Raw genomic sequence first — 14,353 nt, 5'->3', positions numbered from 1 at the left:
AGATTATTTAAAGGGACTGTCACTCTTAAGGCGTGCAGTTATTGCAGTAGTTGGGCGAGTCTATATGGCCCGAGGAACATACCTTGAGGCGTAAGATTTTGATCGCTCTTGTATATATTTTCCTTTTGAACGCATTCGTGAATGTTCAACCAGGATAATGCAGGTCCTTCTAGACTGCGAGCAAAGAGCATAGGGAAGTGTTCTTCCGGCACACCGAGAGAAAGTGTTGATGAACTTGTATAGATGCAAGATATGATACCCGGTTCCATCGAACTTGTCAAGAGGAGGTAAGTTCTGGTACTCTTCCTTGTGCCTGTACCCGGGAAATATGTTCATCTCATGCAGTGATGTGCGTCTGGTTCGATACACAGCTTTGTAACTCGGGACAAAATCATCTGTTCTGAGTCTATTCCTGATGTAATTACGATCGAACAAGAAAGTGAAACGAGGATTCATGGACTCGATGAATGAAGAGGAACCTCCCTCGGAATGGATGTGTCCCACGTCTCCAATACCCCTGGTGCCGAAGACAGGAGGATTAATGGTTCCTCGTATAGCATGGTTGCGAGGGGAAATGCTAGTTCATCTCTAGGGCATGGGGCTGGGAATTTCTTAGAGGATGACGATGTGGTATCGGATGATGACCGAGCTTTTGACGGGGAAACGGAGGAAAACTGCCCTACCATTCTCCTTACTAAGGAAGAGAAAAAGCGGCTTCGTATGGAAAAATGCCCTGATTATCAAGCTATTTTATAAGAAATTGAGTTATGCGGTTTAGACGTCTAAGGCTTAAATGGAGCCTGAAAGGAGATATCTCTCTAACTGACGTTGGGTGTGCCTATTATGTGGTGAGATTGACTTCAATGGAGGACTATGATTTTGTAATGACTCAAGGTCCTTGGATGATAGGGGATAGTTATTTGACTATTCGAAAATATTTTGTGCCGGATGAGTCCCCGATTAAAACCCTAACTACTTGGGTGAGAATTCCCAACTTGTCTGTGGAATACTTTGAGAAACAATTCCTATAAAAAATTGGCAGAGTGGTGCGAATTGATAGGAATACTGAATCCATGGATAGGGGGAATTCGTCTGTGTATAGAAGTGGATATAACCAAGCCTCTGCTATCTAAGTTTCATTTAAATGGTCGAGTGTGGAAGATACAGTACGAAGGACTACGCCAGATTTGCTTTAAGTGCGGCCACCTAGAAAGATAGTGATTGCACGATCTTTAGAGAAAATGGAGAAGGGCAGGATGCGCCAAGGGTTAACAATGATTCCAGGGAGTGTAACAGTCAAGCATGGTCAATCGAGACCAGAGGATGTGGATGCTGGTTCAGAGAGCTCCTAGACGAGTCAATAATAGAAATAAGTCGGTGCAGAATAGGCAACAACAGGGGAATAAGGAAAAAAAATGCAGAATGGATAATGGTTATTCTCGGCCATATATGCAAGTCCTAATTCGGCCCTTCGACGTGAATTATGGATGGAGTTGGAGAATGTCAAGAACTCGTACTCAGGCCCTTGGTTGTTGGGGGGTGACTTTAATGATACTGCTTCGATGGAGGAACGCACTGGTATTGGAGGATCGGAAATGCAAAGGAATGTAATAGCTAAAGCTATGCTTTTGGAGGTGCCGGTTATTTTCAGAATGGATTAATGCTAATGGCCTTATTGATTTGGGATTCTCAGGCTCGAGCTATACTTGGTGTCGAGGTGAGACTGCTAATTCTTTCAAGTCTGCTCGGTTGGATCGTTTTATCGGAGGACTGGCGTTTCAAATTTGATGAGGGTTCAGTGAGACACCTACCAAAGAATAAATCGGATCATTGCCCTATTATTCTTAGTACGTGTGGCTTCGCTCCGTTACCTATGGCCATCAAGCCCTTTCGTTTTCAAGCAGCATGGCTGAGTCATGAGGATTTTGATGAGTTTGTTAGCAATAATTGGAAAGGCTTCCTTCCTTTGATCCCTTTTCAGGTCAGGCCACGTAAAAAACTCAATGAAACGTAGTCGCTTAAGCGAAGCTTTAGCGAGTAAACAAAAACTTCGCTTTAGCGACTTCATCCATCAAAAAGATGCTTTAATAGCCATGGGTGTCATTTCCAAATTGTATGAGGTAAATGGACCTATTTACACCGTTCATGATAATTTCATTAGTAACGCCTTAGTAAGCTTGTACTTACCGCACATTTACCTGGAAGTATTGAGAGGGCTGGGCCCACCCCTTCGATTCATTAATTCATTTATCTATGAAAATCTAGTTAGACTCGCTAAAGATCGTGGTGATGACCAAGAGATTCTTGGCTTGGAAGAAAAACGGTTCACACAGATGCTTCTTACAGAAGACTGGATAGACCGGTTATTTGCTTGTATTGTACCAGAAACCATTAAAAAGGACAAGGCGAAGCTTAAAGTGTGGAGTGCCAACATCAGTCGTTTTAAAACGTTCTACTTCGGCTATACCCGCTTTGTATGCTGTGAGGATCCTAGCAGTGGGTCAAAAGATATGAAATGGAACGATCATATGAAGAAATGGGAGATGTTTTCTAGCCGGCTCAACGGCCTGTATTGTTTACATCATTAGATGAGATATATTATACCTATGGGCTTCCAACAGAGGGAAATAGTCTCTTTGTTGATGAAAAGGATAGAAGAATCCTTAGTTCGGCATCCTCATCCAGGACTTATTGTCTGTTCACATACCTATCGTGAACCTTTCCCTTCTTTTTTTTCCATTGACTTTCTCATAACTTGTGTTATGGACCTTCTTTTAAAGTATGCTTATCCATGCTTGGCAAAAGGTTCATACGCTAAATTCATAATAGTTGTGAGTGTTAAGGTCTCAGAGAGAGATGATATTGGATTTTCGCTTGGAAAAGCAATCGTTTTGACGCGGAAAGATGGGAGTCTCATTCCTAAGGGAAATTTAGATTCTTCCATTAAGAGTTTGGTACTCTCCCATGCTGAGAAGTATGAAACCGCTAGAGTGACTGCGCTCACTCTACAAATCTTTGTTGAGGGGAAAGTAGAAAATGTGTCCTCTCTCTCATTAGAAGAGAGGGTGAAATGCATACTGGAAAGCAAGGATTCAGCTTCCCTCTTAAAGGAGGTCGAGACTATAATTCCTCGCCCTGTAGGGACAGTAGATCGTATCACTGCCTTAAAAACAGTGCGAAAGGTATGAGTCCGTTCATGGTTGCTGATACAGAGACAATCCTCTACGATGGGATGGATTTAGATCCTATTTCAAGGGAAAGGTTTTTCATGGGAGTAGCTCAAACTCCCGAAGTCAAAGATGAAAAGGATGAGAAAGTCAAAGTTCATTCGCCTTTTGCTATAGGTGTTATGATTGTTCGTCCAGGTGTGCCTGTAAATGAGAGTAATATCGATTACTACTACAGTTCTTATTATCCTATTAATATCTTCCCAACCCATAACATAAGGAAAGAAAAAGTGACTGACGGACTTTATTCGCCGACTAATCTCTATTCAGAAGATGAATCCTGAGATTCAGACTGTCTACTTTCACAACTTTTCTCGCTTCGATGGAATAATCATGCTGAGGCACCTCGTGCTGCATAATGATGCCTATGAAATAAGACCTCTTATGAGAAATTAATATATGAGGTGATAGTCTATTTTAAGAAGCGAATTCCGGTTCCGAGACTCCTTAAATCTACTTCCGGGTAGTCTCGACTACCTATCAAGGAATCTATGCCCGGAGTTAGGAAATAAAGGCTCCTTGGACCATAAATAAATGAACTTAGAGACCCTTAAGGAAAAGAAAGATGAAGTGATCGAATATCTGAAGCAGGATATTCTTCTCCTTGGGGGTGTAATGCAAAAAGCTCAAAGGTTATATTGGAAGCACTACAATGTAGACATAGAGAGCGTGATAACTTGTTCCTCAATGGCTCTAACAATCTTTCGTATGAAGTATTACGATGCTGATAAATTCCCTATCCACATTCCAAATAAGAATGAAGACACATTTCTTCGTCGTGGATACTATGGAGGTAATACTGACGCATACAAACATTATGGTACAAACCTATACTACTATGATGTGAACTCACTCTATCCATTTATAATGAAAGAATATCCTATGCCTGGGGCCTGAGTGGCATGGTAATCTGGCTGATAAGGACTTAGATACCCTCTTTTAGCTCTATTACAGAAAGAAAAAAGGAAAAAGAAAGAACAATGAAGATTAGTAGGAAATATATGCAGTATGATTGTTCCCTAAACAGTTTAGTACTTTTTATTGATGTAGCCAATGATGTTGGTAATCAATAAAAACTACCGGAGAATGTGACAGCTGATATTAAAAAGCGTCTACTATCCGTCTAATTTATCTCCTCTACGTATGTACTGTAATACAGATGAATTCGATCCTTTTATGATAGATCCAGATGATCCTTCAAACTATACTTCGGAATTTTATTTAGTAGCAACCAAAGAAGACGAATTGGTGCTTATGACACTAGGTCTGTTAATATTGATTCAAATACGTAAAAGATCCTTTTTTCTTAGTAGCAACTATGATACGTATCGTATCAGTGAAAAAGATGCTATTGTTGATTTCTTTTCTTCTATTTGTAAATGGAGTGAATTGGAAGGTCTAATTCTTATTGATTGCTCCAATTCTGTTCAACACTTATCTCGTACTAGACTACTAGAGAAAATGAAATTGATCATTAATCATGATAAAGATATATATAAACTTTTAGAGTTATTTCTTCAAATTCCTATCCATGATAGTAGCGGAAAAGACTACTCTATTGGTACAGGTATTCCCCATCTTCCATACCTATCTGATATCCTATTGAATGTTTATCTGGATGATATCGATCGGTATATAGATGTATGAAGTCGCTAAAGCGAAGTTTTTGGATTGGTTAGGCCCTTAATGCTTTGCAAGCACTAAGTAATTAAACTACCTTTTATTACTCCTAATCTTTATCCCCTTTCTCAAGGCTCGATCGACCCAAAAGCATAGATTTAGCTATTACAACCCGAAAGCTTCGCTTAAGCGACTTCGTTCCAAAAGCATAGCTTTAGCTATTCTTTAAAGCGATAGAAATTGGATTACAATAGCATTATATTGGCCTAGACCTTCACTTTCTTTCTTCCTGTAACCTAAGCCAATCTTCCTTCTTTGGAATCCAATTTTCCTGCTGCCCTTTGAGACTCGAGAGGACTTCTCACTATGATATATTCCCAGTACAGAAGCATATTCATGCAGAATACATACTGCCCACTTTTTGAGAGGTATGAAGTAGCTTATGCGAAGCTTATGGTGTAGGTACGTAGGCAAGCTCTAAAAAAGAGTCCCTGTCAACAACTTTCTTTCAAATACATTCATTTGTGAGAAGGAAAGGAGTGAAGCAGTAAAGAAAACGAAAGAAAGCCCTCGTCTATCACAAGGACTAGACGGGAGCCCTATTGATCATTCACATCCATATGTAGTAAATTCTAATAAGGAACGTAGTCGCTTAAGCAAAGCTTTCGGTATGTACTAGATTATTAAAGCTTTTGGAAAGCTGATAGCTTGGTTCACCAATGTTAATCCCCCTAAAGCAAGCTATTGAATTGTTCTTAACCAAAGAAAGGATATATAGATTACGTTCATCTCATAAAGATGTTCCTTCAGTATAAAATAAACATTGAGCGAGCTACTTCACTGGGGGTGGCGTAAGCTAGAAACGACTTCCATTGAAACAATTTCTTCTGTGCCTTGACTTCTGATTCGGTATCCGTTTTCTTTGGTGTTGTCGATGAACTTCTTCCGGAGCTTCCTTAGCTTCTACACTTGGACACCTTTTTTCAGGCTTCGAAAGCGACTCACATCTACATCTGTAATAGATTGAATATGCTTCCACATCCCGTTAAAAAAAAAAAAAGGATTTCGAGGGTTGATAGTAAGTGGACCATAGGCATAGGTAGGTGGGGATGAACAATCCCTAGCAGAGCCCGAGCAATCCTTTCATGTGATACGGTACACCAACAGGTCTAACCGAGACCTTCGAGATGGTTCGTTCATGTCATTTCTTCTCCGAGCAGTGCTTCCATTCATGGATTCTCGATCCTGTACCCATCTTGGTGGTTGTTCAACATCGACTTTTTCCTTGTTAGTGGCAATTCCTAGCGCTAACGACTATAAGTTGACTAGCAAGCTGTAACGACTGAAACTACATCACATAATCATTTAGTTTCACCTATCCTAGTAGTAAACGAAACTACGGAACTCAAACCAAGAGAATAGAGCTCCCCTTTCTCGTGCATTCCCCTTGTTCACATCGTCCTTAGAACAAGGCTACGCTACGACCTTTGATCAGGATGCCGGGGCGGAGTTGAGAACATTCGAATCGGCTTCTTCACGAAATTCTTTCCACATAAAAGGTATGAAGTCGCTTAAGCGAAGCTTTTGGAGGGAAATGAATGAATTTGGTTGGGTCAGGTAGGGTAGATCTAAGTGCTATATAATTTCCCGTAGTCCACGACTACTGTCAGTCAAAAGAAAATATCTAGCAAGAAGGGAATGTATTGCTCTCAAAGTATATGACTATAATGAGTTTAGGGTATGCTAACCTGGTATACTAGACTATACCAGGGAATGTCAGACATTGCATCTTGAGTGAAGGCCAGTTTCCTATACCTATACTCAATTAAGGAGTCAGGAATAGCTTCTGCTTCTACTTTTTCTTCTGCCTCCTGTGCCGCTTTGATAAGAATCTAAGTTTAGCGCTCGCTTTGAGTAGAGAAGGTTTCTATAATGAAAATCTTTCTTACTAAATAAGTCTAACCGGGGTCAGATCTGCCCCTCTTTCAACCGATGCTTTTTTTTTTACCTTCTGCAGATAGGCCTTGATTTCGATCTGCTGCGGCATAAACTGAATATGGATATGAATCGCCTGGTGGGTAATCAGCTACTAGTGCTGGTGGGTGGGCTGGTTCAGATTCAATTGCTTCTTATATAAGGTCTTCTTCTTCAGTCAGCTATACGGGCGTACTATAGTTTTTAACTACTCGAGGAGAACTATGGGCTACTCCATTCTTTACTTTAAGTTACTAGTTAGTTTAGCTTTCCTCCCCCTACTTCGACACCTAACGACAAACCCGGCTCACACCGTTGAGTAGTTGCTTCGCTTCCCGCCGATGAATATACGGGAACACTTCCAGAAGTGAGCTACGGGCTATTCACTCTAAAATCTGTTTATCCTGAACCTGCTAATTGACTGGTGAGCTACTTACTATCATTGATACTTGAAAGAGATAGATAGTAGGCTGAGAGGGATGTAATAGCTAAAGCTATGCTTTTGGAATGGTTGACGCTTTGAGCTACTCTACTATCTACCTAACACTCGTTCTAAAATCAGTTGACTGGCTCACATCGTTCTATTTGAATTCCGTTTCTCCTGAAGCTTGAAAGCGGCTTGGCTTCATACTCTAACGGATTGGACTGAAACCGGCCTAAAAAAAAAGTCAAAGCTTCCACCGCCGGAGACGAGACTGAGCTTTCGGGTTCCTCTTTGCCCACGGATTGCCATTTAGATTATGCCATTTTTACGGTCTTTCATGCCCGGGAAAATGAACAGTTGCACTTTTCTGTCATATTGGATATATTATTTCACTCTCCTCTTTGTCTACGCTCGTTCCTGCCTTATGTGAAGCTCCCCCTGTTCTCCAGAACTTGTGAACGAGAGATGATCTAAACGACCTCGCATTGCCGGTCGACACATCCCGCACGCAATGTGAACTGGGATATCAGCGGTCAACACTAATAGTTACGAAGCCGTCTCACAGGGTCTCGATAGCAAGGTTCTTCAAGAACAAAAGGATGGCTTCGAGAACAGATATCGAATAGATAGAATTCGACATCTATATTATAAGTTATTAGTTGGTATAGAATCTTTGTGGATTATACTGGTAGAGAATCATTGTTAGTTTAGTGGGCAAGCCGATTCCATCCGGCGAGATAGTGATCTATCCAAAATCTTCGCTCCGATCGCTTCATTCTTAATGCTTCGCACTAAGCGTGTAAACAAAAGCTTCGCTTTAGCTCAACTTCGAGCTTTAGGTTGTTTACATTACATGCTTAAACTCTTCGAGCTTAAGCGAGTAAAAAAAAGCTGCGCTTTAGCGACTACGTACAAAGAGCGGATATTGAAAGCAGCGGATTCTTCCTCAAAATGGATTCTGTAACAAGAAGGCGATTCTAAAGCCCTTGAAGAAGTAGATTCTCCGACTCTATCCCACGGAGCGGTAACTAGCTCGAAACAGCCAACTCACTTCGCCTACGCAAGGAAGAGAAGTGGTTTACTTGCTTGCTTAGCTCATTACCATTTATCTCAGCTATTCAAAGCAGAAAAAATGAATTGATAAAAGACTCCTCTTCACCCTTCACTACGGAGATTCGTTCCTAGGTATCTTTCTTATAGGCTTGAGGTGAGGTAAAGCGAAAATTGATTCTCATTCTCAAGTGCTAGAAAAATCCTTACTGCAACCATGGGAAAAGAAAGCCCTAACCGCATACTAGAAGATAGCCATAGAAGATTTGACCAAAGCCCATGCTCTAAGGAGAAGAAGTCGCTAAAGCGAAGTTTAAGCATGTAAACAACCTAAAGCTCTTCGAGCTTTTGAGCTTAAGCGAAGCTTTCGGATTTGTAATAGCTAAAGCTATGCTTTTGGAAGAGACTTTTGAAAAAGCCATAGCACTTGGGAGAGGCTTACTAGTTGAAAATAACATCTACAACCTAAGATTCGCATCTATTTGACTTTCTTGAAATAGTCAATTTTCAGTCTTGGATGGAGCTTTTACTCTAAAATGGCACGATTGAAATGTCTCGTAGGTAGGTAAGGGTCAAGCATTTATCCTTATAATACGTTGTTTCATAAAATAGCACGAACTCGGATTGGTCTTCATTGCGCACTATCTCCTCTTTGGCTTTAAGTGAGTGTATAACCTCTGCTTGTTGAATCCTAATGAGCTACCCGAATCCTCCCAATTGCTTCTTGCTAGCACAGGAAATCCAACTCATTTTTTTGGTCTATGGCTTCCTTTCCTTGTGAATATGGCTACTTTCTTTACAATTCTTCGCATCGAAGAAAGCTCTTTATCAAGTCAATTCGACAATCACGGGGTTGGCTTCACACTGAACTTTACTTAAAAGCGTGTGCGGTCTGTGGTACTATGCCGGTTCTTTTGACCATCACCCTCCCTTATCTTATGCCGTTAGCCTTCCACGTGACCTGCCTTTGATCGTCAGATTATAAGGCAGAGAGATTCTAAAGGTTCTTGTCCGTTTCTACCTTTCCAAAAACTTCGCTCCGATCGCTTAAGCTCAAAAGCTCGAAGAGCTTTAGCGAGTCAACTACCTCCTATTTTCGAATAATCAAACTATATATGATAATATTAACAACGATAGAAATAGAATAAGTCTTGGCTCGCCTGTCTTTGAAATGGGCTCTTCCTAAGTAGCAAGCATAACCCTCGGGATCAATTTCTTAGTTTTCTGACCTTGAACCTTGTTGGCGCCCCTTCGCCATAACATCAAGTCCAATATGGTCGGAAATGCAAATCTTTAGCTCTACGAAATGAAAGACTCCTACAGTACCCCGATATGTATAAGCTATTTCCGTGAGATTGGATTGAAAGAACTTTGCCCATGACAAAAGAATTAGCGATCGCTAGCTTTCCGCTAAGACTAGGGAAACCTACTCTCCAACATACATTGCAGGGGAGGACCCCGCCAGTGGCATACTTTTGTTTATGGATAAATGCTCTCCAACGGCAGACACCGTAGGAAAGGACTCTTCAACCCTTTCAACATGAAAGGCCTGTGGTCCAACAATGGACAACTGAACTTCCTTCTTATTGACTTTTGATTTGTTTTTCAATTACCTTAGCCACGTGCCCTTAGGTCGATCTGCCAACACTCCTTTCAATAAGTTCCCGCTCGAAGCTCTACCAAGCTTTGAAAACAACTTGTTTCGTAAAGCGTAAACGCTTTCCACTACCTTACTTTCCACAAGTAGAGTTTTCTTTTTTTTAAGAGCTTAACGATTCAATCGAGAAACTCCTTGCTGCATCGATGCTCGAGAAAGGAAGAGCGGGATGAGTGCCAACTACTAATGCTAATGGAAGCCCCTTTCCTGACAACGTTATTCAGGAGTTTCATCAGCAATGGTGAGAGTGGCCTATACTAGTTGCAGGATAAAAGTCATTCTTCCAAACAGCGGTAATCCCGCATCTGAACCTATTCTTCTAGCCTCAGAGCTGATCAAATGCTACTCTAGGAAAAACAGCTCCCCTAGATGCATGATCAAGGTAGATTTAAAGAAGGCTTATGACTCTTTGGAGTGGCCTTTTCTAAATGTTGCATGAGTTGGGCTTCCCTGCAGTGTTTGTTCATTGGATTATGCAGTGTTTATCTACTGTGTCTTATTCAATTTTGGTTAATGGCTTCCCTACTGATCCTATTCCAGCAAAAAAAGGACCAAGCCGCGCCTTTTCTCTTTGCACTTGGAATGGAGTATCTATCTAGATGCTTACAGAAGGCTTCATCTGATTCTGCATTCAAATTCCACCCAAGGTGTCAGAAAATGGGTATTACACACATGATGTTTGCAGATGATCTGTTGATGTTTGCTAGGGCTGATAAACATTCAGTAAAAGTCATATTTGATGCTTTTACCAAATTCTCTGATGCATCTGGCCTTGTTGCTAATTGGAACAAAAGTGATGTCTACTTGGCTGGCATTCCTCCCTCTGAAGAAGACATTATCATCAGTAGTCTAGGTATTCCCAAAGGTACCTTCCCCTTTAATTGGAGTACCTTTAACTACAAAGAAGCTGAGTTATACTGATTGCAAACCCCTTTTTGAGAAAACAGTTGCTAGAGTTAGAAGTTGGGCTGCAAAAATGCTATCATATGCTGGAAGATTGCAGCTTATCAAATCTGTTCTTTTTGGTATACAACTCTACTGGTGCAAGATTTTTGTCATGCCTAAGAAGGTTCTGAAAGAAATACAGAGAATTTGCAGAGTTTTTCTTTGGACAGGATGTGATTCAAATTCCAAGAAAGCACCAATTTCATGGGCACAGATGTGTTTACCTAAAAGTTGTGGTGGGTGGAACTTGAAAGACTTGATTACTTGGAATACAGCTGTTGTGATCAAGCATTGTTGGGCCTTGTCTATGAAACAGGATAGATTGCGGGTGAAATGGGTACACATGTATTATATAAAACAGAAAGATTTCTGGACTATGCCTGTTCCTAATTACTTGGTCTTTGAGGAAAATCTGGCATAGTAGAGACATTCTGCAGAATGCTGGTGGTGGTGAGAAATTGATTCAGTCAGGGAAATTCAAAATCCAGAAGATGTATGCTCACCTAAGGGAAGTTGGCACAAAAGTGGAATGGAGGAGGCTTATCTTATCTGTAACAACAAGGCTAGTCCTAAGAGCACCTTTGTTCTGTGGATGGCTATTCAGAATAGACTTGCAACTAAAGATAGGCTGATGAGTTGGAAAATAAGTTCTGATGTGTGTTTTCTGTCAGCAGCCTGAAACTACTGAACACCTGTTTTTCAATTGTAACTATTCAAAGGAAGTTTGGAGTACAGTGATGCAGAAGGTGGGATTGAATAGATTTTGGCTTTCCCAGAAGAAGTTCAGTGGGCAACAAGGAAGAGTAGAAGTGTTAGAGATTCAGACAAGGTTCACAGCATGGCTTTGACTGAAACAGTGTATGCAGTGTGGTTGCAAAGGAATGCTAAGGCCTTTAACAACAAACTAGATAAATGTGATACAGTAGCTCATAAGATCTTGTTTAATGTAGCTTGTAGAAGCACTGATAAGATGAAAAAGTGCTTCATTTAGGTGGCTTGTGGGGTTTCCCAAACCCTTCCTAGAAGGTGGGGGGAAGCTTTACCATTTAGCCTAGGTGTTTTGGTGCTTGGTTGTACTGTTTATTCTTGGTAAATAATAACAATTTCGATTTGAAAAAAAAAATAAGAACCAATAGAATCTCAGTTTTGTATTCTGATGCTGGTGACAGAATTGAGGATCTTGATCATATTAAGAGTGAAATCATCTCTTTCTACAAAAAGTGACTTGGTTCCGCAACTCCCTTGCTTCCAACTGTTCATATCCCTACTTAAGGAGTGGGCCATCTCTTACACTTGAAGCTAGAAACAGTTTGTGTGCACCTGTTACAAATGTGGAGATTGATATAGCTTTGCTTGGAATTGGAGATGATAAGGCTCTGGGAATTGATGGGTTGAATGCAGTATTCTTTGGAGCTGGGGCATCATCAAACATGAGGTGTATGATGCAGTAAAGGAATTTTTGACTACAAAAGCGATGTTTAGGCATTTGAATTGTACCTCTGTCACCTTGATTCCTAAGGTTCCTAATCCAACAAAGGTGAAAGACTTCAGGCCAATTGCTTGTTGTAATGTTATATACAAAATCATTTCTAAGATTTTGACTTCAAGGATGCAGAAAGTGATAGGACAAGTGGTCAATGAAGCTCAATCCGGGTTCATTCCTGAAAGGAATATTTCTGACAATGTTAGCCACTGAATTGATCAAGGGCTATAATAGGACACACATTTCGCCAAGGTGTATGATTCAAGTAGATCTAAAAAAAGCATATGATTCCATTGAATGGAGTTATTTAAAGGATGTGATGAAGGAGTTGGGGTTCCCTGAGACTTTTGTGCAGTGGGTGTTTGCTTGTGTATCTACTGTATCCTATAGCATTTTGATCAATGGGCAGCCTTGCTCACCTTTTAATGCTAAGAAAGGGTTAAGACAAGCCGCGCCTTTCTTATTTGCCATAGGCATGGAATTTTTAACTAGACTGTTGAATAAGTTGAAGGATATTCCAGATTTCAACTTCCACCCAAAGTGTGAGAGAATGGCTATTACACATATGATGTTTGCGGACGACCTTCTTTTGTTCTGTAGAGCTGATGATATGTCAATCCAGTTGTTGTTTCAAGCATTTTGCCAGTTCTCTGCTGCTTCGGGTTTGGAAGCTAACCTTGACAAAAGTCATATTTATTTGGGAGGCATAAGGGGCCATGAAAAAGACAGAATGTTGAGTACCTTGCAGATTCCTGAAGGTGATTTCCCTTTTAGGTACCTAGGGGTACCTCTCTCTACAAAAAAGCGGACCTATAATCAGTGTAGGCCCTTGATTGAAAAAGTGACGGCTAGGGCTAAAGTTTGGACTGCAAGACACCTTGCCTATGCTGGGAGATTACAATTAGTCAAATCCATTCTTCAGAGTCTTCAATCCAAAAACTTCGCTCCGATCGCTTAAGCTCAACTTCGAGCTTTAGGTTGTTTACATGCTTTTGGTGTCAGATATTTCTCTTGCCTAAAAAGGTGCTAAGAGAGATCCAAAATGTTTGCAGGATCTTCCTATGGACTGGAAACACTACTCCCTCTAAAAAGGCTTTGGTGGCATACTCTATGTCTACCAAGGGCGGTTGGGGGGTGGAATGTGAGAGACATGACGGTTTGGAACAAAGCAGCAGTGGCCAAGCTCTTATGGGCTATAACTTTCAAAAAGGAGAAAATGTGGAGCAGGTGGATGGACAGTTATTACATCAAGGGACGAAGCCTAAGAAACTTTCACTGTCCTAACTCTATGTCTTGGGCAGTTAATAAGATAGTAGAATCTTATGAACTCGTTGAAGAAGCAGGAGGTTGGAATGCAGTCACCAATGCTGGGGTCTTCTCCATCAATAAAATCATAAGCTGATTAGTGAGCATGCTAAGACTCCTTGGAGAAGGGTGGTTTGTAACAATAAAGCTACCCCTAAAATTTCGTTACTTGGTTAACTATTTGGCAGAGACTTCCCACTTTAGATAGGCTTTTGAGTTGGAAAATTGTTTGTTGATGCAAACACTTGTCCTCTTTGTTCTGCATTCCCTGAGTCGGTGCAGCATTTGTTCTTCGAGTGTGCATATTCTAGTGCAATCTGGTCTCACATGTTGAATCTGTTACATTTTGTTAGACCCCCAACATATTTTGACGGGAAATTGGCCTGGGCTATTAAAAGTGGGAAGAGAACAGAAAAATTATATCTTATGTTGTTTGCTGGCTACAAAGAAATGATACGGTGTTTAATCAGAGGCTAAAGACTCCAGCTGCAGTTGTCAAGGAGGTTCTTTTTAAGGTTGCAAGTAGGGCTTCAGAAAGTCAGCGTAGATTGTTATTAAGCTTGACTTATTTTAGCTAACAGTTGTTGCTGTTTGTTTGTTTTTTTTTGTGTGTATAAGCTGCAAATGAAGGGTGAAGTGTCTAGCCCTTCCTAGAAGGTAGAGGAGCT

This window comes from Spinacia oleracea, chromosome 5 (genome assembly GCF_020520425.1).
Source record: "Spinacia oleracea cultivar Varoflay chromosome 5, BTI_SOV_V1, whole genome shotgun sequence".
Taxonomy (NCBI): Eukaryota; Viridiplantae; Streptophyta; class Magnoliopsida; order Caryophyllales; family Amaranthaceae; genus Spinacia; species Spinacia oleracea.
Note: the sequence above shows the minus strand (reverse complement) of the source record.